We start from the raw sequence: 5,881 nt of genomic DNA on the forward strand, positions 1-5,881 counted from the left end.
TTCTAAGAGCCAGTCACGGCTAGATTGGGTCGTGACAAATTGGTATCAGAGCTCAAGTTTTTCTGTGTAATATAGAGCAGTTGTCATATAGTAAGAATATGATTGTGTAAAGCCGGTCCATTTTCACAAGTTGTGATATTACTAAGAACTTATAGGAATGTTTGTAAAAATAAGGTCTTTAAAGTGTGTTTTTATTGTTTTCTGTGTTTAAGCCTATCTACATTTGATATGATCATTTATTGTTTGGTGGAAGATGCCACCTAAACGTCGTATTCCTACTCCATGGGCAGGAGCACGTAATGCTCCTAAAGTTGAAACTAATGGAGCACCTTCTCCCCCACTCAGTCAATGGGATGGTGGTCGTAGAAGACCAATAGAGCGAGGCAGAGGTGCGACTATTACAGAAAAGCTAGTGAATGTTGCTGTTGAGATACAAGGACTTCATGAAACTGTCAATAATCTTGTGGAGTCCTTAACTGATTGAAGAGAAGTTAGAGCCCCACCTTCTATGGGGCAAAATATCCTTAATCAAGAAAACCAACAACTCCTTGGGGAACGAGCTGTCACTCTCCAATCCTTCCTTAAGCTGAATCTGCCTACTTTCTCTGGAAATCTTCTGGAGGACGATCCTCAATTCTTTATTGATAGCTTGAACAAAGTCTTTCGAGCCCTCAGATGCCTAGATGGCACAGCGGTGAATTTAGCTACATACAATTTAACAAGACATGCTTATCATTGATATGAAACACTTCTTCAAAGTAGAAAGGCACGCCGAATGCAACCTTTTTGTGGGATGAATTTGTTGAGATCTTTTTGGAAAGATTCCTTCTTACTAGTATAAAGGAGAAAAATGCTACTGATTTTGAGAAGTTGAGGCAAACTCCTGGTATGTCTGTGATGCAGTATGAGAATCATTTCATCGAGCTTTCTAGATATGCTGAGCACTTAGTAACCCCGGATATCATGAAAGTTAAGAGATTTGTTCGAAGGCTAGAGAACCTTTACTTCACTACTCTTTCACCCATGGTTGGGAGTATGACTTATTCAGAAATTGTGAATGCTACTTATGGTATTTGTTCACACCTTGGGTCGAGCTATCCGACCTGGGATGATTGGCGACAAAGCGACTGACCTCTTCAGGTCAGGCTGCCCGACCTCTTCTCAAAGAGGTCGGCCAAATCGACAGGAAAGCCCAATAAAGGGCCCAAATAGAAGAACACGACCCAAATCCAAAGGCAACCCAGGCCCATAGAGATAAAGGCGGTTCCCTTGAAGATAAGCTAACTTCACTTAAAATAAGATAAGATAAGATAAGATAACTAACTTATCTTATCAGAAAGGTCAGCCCACACTACTATAAATACACTAGAGCACCCAGGTATAACTCACACTCTGATTCTACTAAAAACATGTTTAATACCCATGCTAACTTAAGCATCGGAGTCTCTTGCAGGTACCCCCCACCCTCCGGTGACCAAGGATCAGCAGTGCAGCCAGCCAACAAGTCGGACATGACAGCTCCGGCCGCCACTCACCAGCTGGACACGTCGGCACCGACCAGTACAGAAGATCTCAACCGAGATCGACCTCCAGTTTCAGGTAACCCTCGGAACATTGGCGCCGTTTCCGGGGAACTTGGAAGTCATCCCACCACCATGGCGGACGACCATAACAACGACCATGATTCAGATCTAGAGGATAGAACACCGCACAAAAACGTGGACACTACACCAAAAGATACTCCAGAATCTAACGGAGACAAAAACTCATCAAATCCAGGAGTAATAGAAGCGCTTCAAGATCGTTTAAAGCAACTTGAAAAAGAAAGACAGCATCAACGAGAAGTTGGCAAGGATCTACAAAGGGAGGTAAGGCAACATTGAGAGTTAGAAGATAAAATCCTACAACTCGAAACTGATCTCAAAGCAAAGGCTACCCGGACCACCCTTGAGGACAATTCACGCAGAGATCAAGATCCATTCACTAGGAAAATCATGAAAACTAAAATTCCTAAGGACTTTAAACTCCCGGATATGACTTTGTATGATGGCACTACAGATCCCAACCATCACCTCAGCAACTTCAGAAGCAGAATGTACCTCACCGACGCCTCAGACGCTGTTCGCTGCAAGGCTTTTCCAACGACTCTCACAAAGACAGCAATTAGATGGTTCGACAATTTACCTCCTAAGTCCATCTCAAGCTTTGACGATCTCGCCAAAAAATTCCTGGCCAGATTCTCCATCCAAAAAGACAAGGCCAAGCACGCCCTCAGTCTACTAGGAATCAGGCAAGGAGATCGGAAAAGTCTTTGCAACTACATAGAAAGATTCAACAAAACATGCCTAGATATACAAAGCTTGCCAACAGAGGCTGCCGTCATGGGCCTCATCAACGGCCTACGAGAGGGACCTTTCAGCCAATCTATATCAAAGAAATATCCCACATCTCTGGATGAGGTGCAAGAGCAGGCAGAGAACTACATCAACATGGAAGAAAATTCCCGACTTGGAGAAACCTCGAAATCCGATTTCACCTACCGAGATAAAGATAAAGAATCCAAGAAGAAGGAAGATCGAACGGGGGAACAAAATAAAAAAGTATCATAATTACACCCCTCTTCGGGTGTCCCTTGTGGATATTTACAAAGAAGTCTGTAACACAGAAAAGATACCCCCAGCTCGACCACTCAAAGGCAAAAGAGGAGGAGGAAATCGGAACGAATACTGTAAATATCATCGGGTCCGAGGACATTCCACCAACGAATGCTTCGACCTAAAAAACATCATAAAAAAATTAGTGAGAGAAGGAAAACTAAATCGGTATCTGGCCACCCGAGATGATGAACAAAGAAAAAGACGAAGGGACGAAGATGTCGGATGAGCTGAGCAATCACCTCGAACGCCAGAAAGACATGTCCATATGATACACGGAGGATTTGCAGGAAGAGGAATATCCAAATCATCCCGCAAAAGATATCTCAAAGAAGTATATCATGTCGAAGGGAAGGAGGAAGCACCCGACATCCCTGCAATCACATTCACCAAAGAAGACGCATCCGGTGTCATCTCAGGACACGACGATCCCATGGTCATCACCATCATACTGAAAAATGCCAATCTCCACCGCACATTAATAGACCAAGGGAGCTCCGCCGACATCTTATTCAAAACCACCTTCGACAAGCTCGGCTTAGAAGAAAGGGAGCTTAGAGCATACCCGAACAGCCTGTTCGGACTGGGCGATACCCCAGTACAACCACTGGGATACGTGTCACTACATACAACCTTCGGAAAAGGGAACTAATCCAGAACACTCAAGATAGACTACATCGTGGTCGACGTGAGTTCAGCCTACAATGCCTTAATAGGTCGGACAACACTAAATCAACTCGGCGCAATAGTATCAACTCCACATCTATGCATGAAATTCCCAACTCTGGAAGGGATAGCTACGATAAAAGCAAATCAAAAGATGGCACGCCGCTGTTATAATGAAATCCTAAACCTCAGAAGCAGAGGAGAAGAGTTCCATACAATTGAGCTTGGTGGAGTTCAGAAACGAGAAGAACTCCGTCCACAGCCCGAAGGTAAAGTAGAGAAAGTTCAGATCGGAGACACCTCGGACAAAACAACTAATATTGGCACGATCCTGAAAGGAAACGCAAAGGAATTACTAGTACAGTTCTTACGAGACAATGTCGATCTCTTCGCATGGAAAACTACAGACATGCCAGGCATAGACCCCAAGCTAATGTGTCACAAGTTGGCGGTTTATCCAGGATCTCAGCCAGTACAGCAGAAACGAAGAAAACTTGGACCAGAATGATCCCAAGCTATGGAAGAACAGGTACAAGCACTACTGGAGGCAGGATTTATAAGAGAAGTCAAGTACCCACTATGGCTAGCTAACGTCGTCTTGGTGAAAAAATCGAATGGGAAATGGCGAATGTGCACCGAATACACCGATCTCAACAAAGCCTGCCCAAAAGATCCTTACCCACTCCCAAGTATCGACGCTCTGGTAGATGCTTCATCCGGATATAGATACCTCTCGTTTATGGACGCATACTCCGGATACAACCAAATCCCTATGTATCCACCAGATCAAGAAAAGACCTCGTTTTTAACACCAAAGACAAATTACTGCTACATTGTGATGCCTTTCGGTCTCAAGAATGCGGGAGCTACTTATCAAAGGCTAATGAATAAAGTCTTTTCAGATCATATCGGAAAAATCATGGAGGTCTACGTGGACGACATGTTAATAAAGACACAAAGCGAAGAGACATTATTGCCCGACCTAGCCCAAGTGTTCGACATTATAAGGAAGCATGACATGCGACTCAATCCCGCAAAATGCACCTTTGCAGTAGAAGTGGGCAAATTCTTAGGTTTCATGCTCACACAAAGAGGAATTGAAGCAAATCCAGACAAATGCCAGGCTATACTCAACATGAAGAGCCCAACTTGTGTCAAAGAGGTACAACAACTCAACAGGAGATTAGCAGCCTTATCCAGATTCTTAGCAGGATCAGCGATAAAATCTCTCCCCTTCTATGCCACTTTAAGGAAAGGAAAAAAGTTCGAATGGACAATGGAATGCGAGCAAGCCTTCCAGGACTTCAAAAGTTTCCTGGGACGACCACCTATCCTAACTCGACCACGAGAGGAAGAACCACTCGTATTGTACCTTATGGTAGGAAGTCGGGCAATTGCCTCAGCACTGGTTCGAGAGGACGACAAAGGGCAACAACCTGTATACTTCATTAGTAAATCACTGCAGGGATCCGAGCTGAACTACCAAAAAATAGAAAAGTTCGCCTATACTCTCATACTGACATCTCGACAGCTTCGCCCATACTTGCAGGCTCACACCATTAAGGTTCGGACCGACCAGCCCATAAAAGGGATATTACAGAAAACAGATCTAGCAGGTAGAATTCTACAATGGGCAGTCGAGTTATCCGAGTTCGACCTCCACTATGAAGCTCGGACAGCCATCAAATCACAGTACCTGGCTGACTTCATTGCAGAATTCACAGATACCCTGGAAACCCCCACATAATGGAATCTCTACGTGGACGGGTCCTCGAATAAGACTGGAAGCGGCGCGGGTGTGATAATAGAAAGCAACCAAGGTACCCAAGTTGAGCTTTCCGTCAAATTTGGGTTCCCGGCCTCAAATAACCAGGCAGAATATGAAGCATTACTAGCTGGTTTGAAGCTGGCTAAGGAGGTTGGAGCTCAAAAACTCAACATCTTCAGCGATTCACAAGTAGTCACCTCACAAATAACAGGGAGCTACCAAGCCAAAGATCCTACCATGAAAAAGTACTTGGATAAAACCAAGGAACAGCTCGGACAACTCGGGGAATACAAAATCTGCCACATACCCCGCGAATAAAATGCCCGAGCTGATGCACTCTCAAAACTAGCCAGCACCAAACCAGGGGGCAACAATAGAAGCCTCATCCAGAAAATGCTACAGAACCCGTCAATCTCGGAAGAGGAAAAAGTCCTAGCCATAACAAGCCAGAATCAAGATTGGATGACCCCCATAATTAATTACCTCAAAACAGAAACACTCCCCACAGATGAAAAGGAGGCAAAGAGGTTAAAACGAGAGGCTCAGTACTACACTATCATAAACAACACCCTATATAAAAGAGGGATTTCAATACCACTATTAAAATGTGTGCCAACCTCCAACATAAGGGAAGTTTTAGAGGAAGTACACAGTGGCATTTGTGGTAATCATCTTGGAGCACAAGCTCTCACCAAAAAAGTACTCCGGGCGGGATTTTATTGGCCAACTCTACAAAAAGAAGCTACAGAGTATGTAAGGACATGCCCACCATGCCAGAAACATGCCAACTTTC

General features: G+C 44.2%; 1 pseudogene; it reads left to right on the plus strand.

Moving 5' to 3' along the window:
* Nucleotides 1-253: 253 nt before the first annotated feature.
* On the plus strand, nucleotides 254-1,131 carry LOC148546231 (uncharacterized; annotated as a pseudogene).
* Nucleotides 1,132-5,881: the final 4,750 nt, after the last annotated feature.

The sequence above is a fragment of the Arachis ipaensis genome, chromosome B9, assembly GCF_059453495.1.
Source record: "Arachis ipaensis isolate K30076 ecotype BB chromosome B9, ASM5945349v1, whole genome shotgun sequence".
In the NCBI taxonomy this organism is placed as follows: Eukaryota; Viridiplantae; Streptophyta; class Magnoliopsida; order Fabales; family Fabaceae; genus Arachis; species Arachis ipaensis.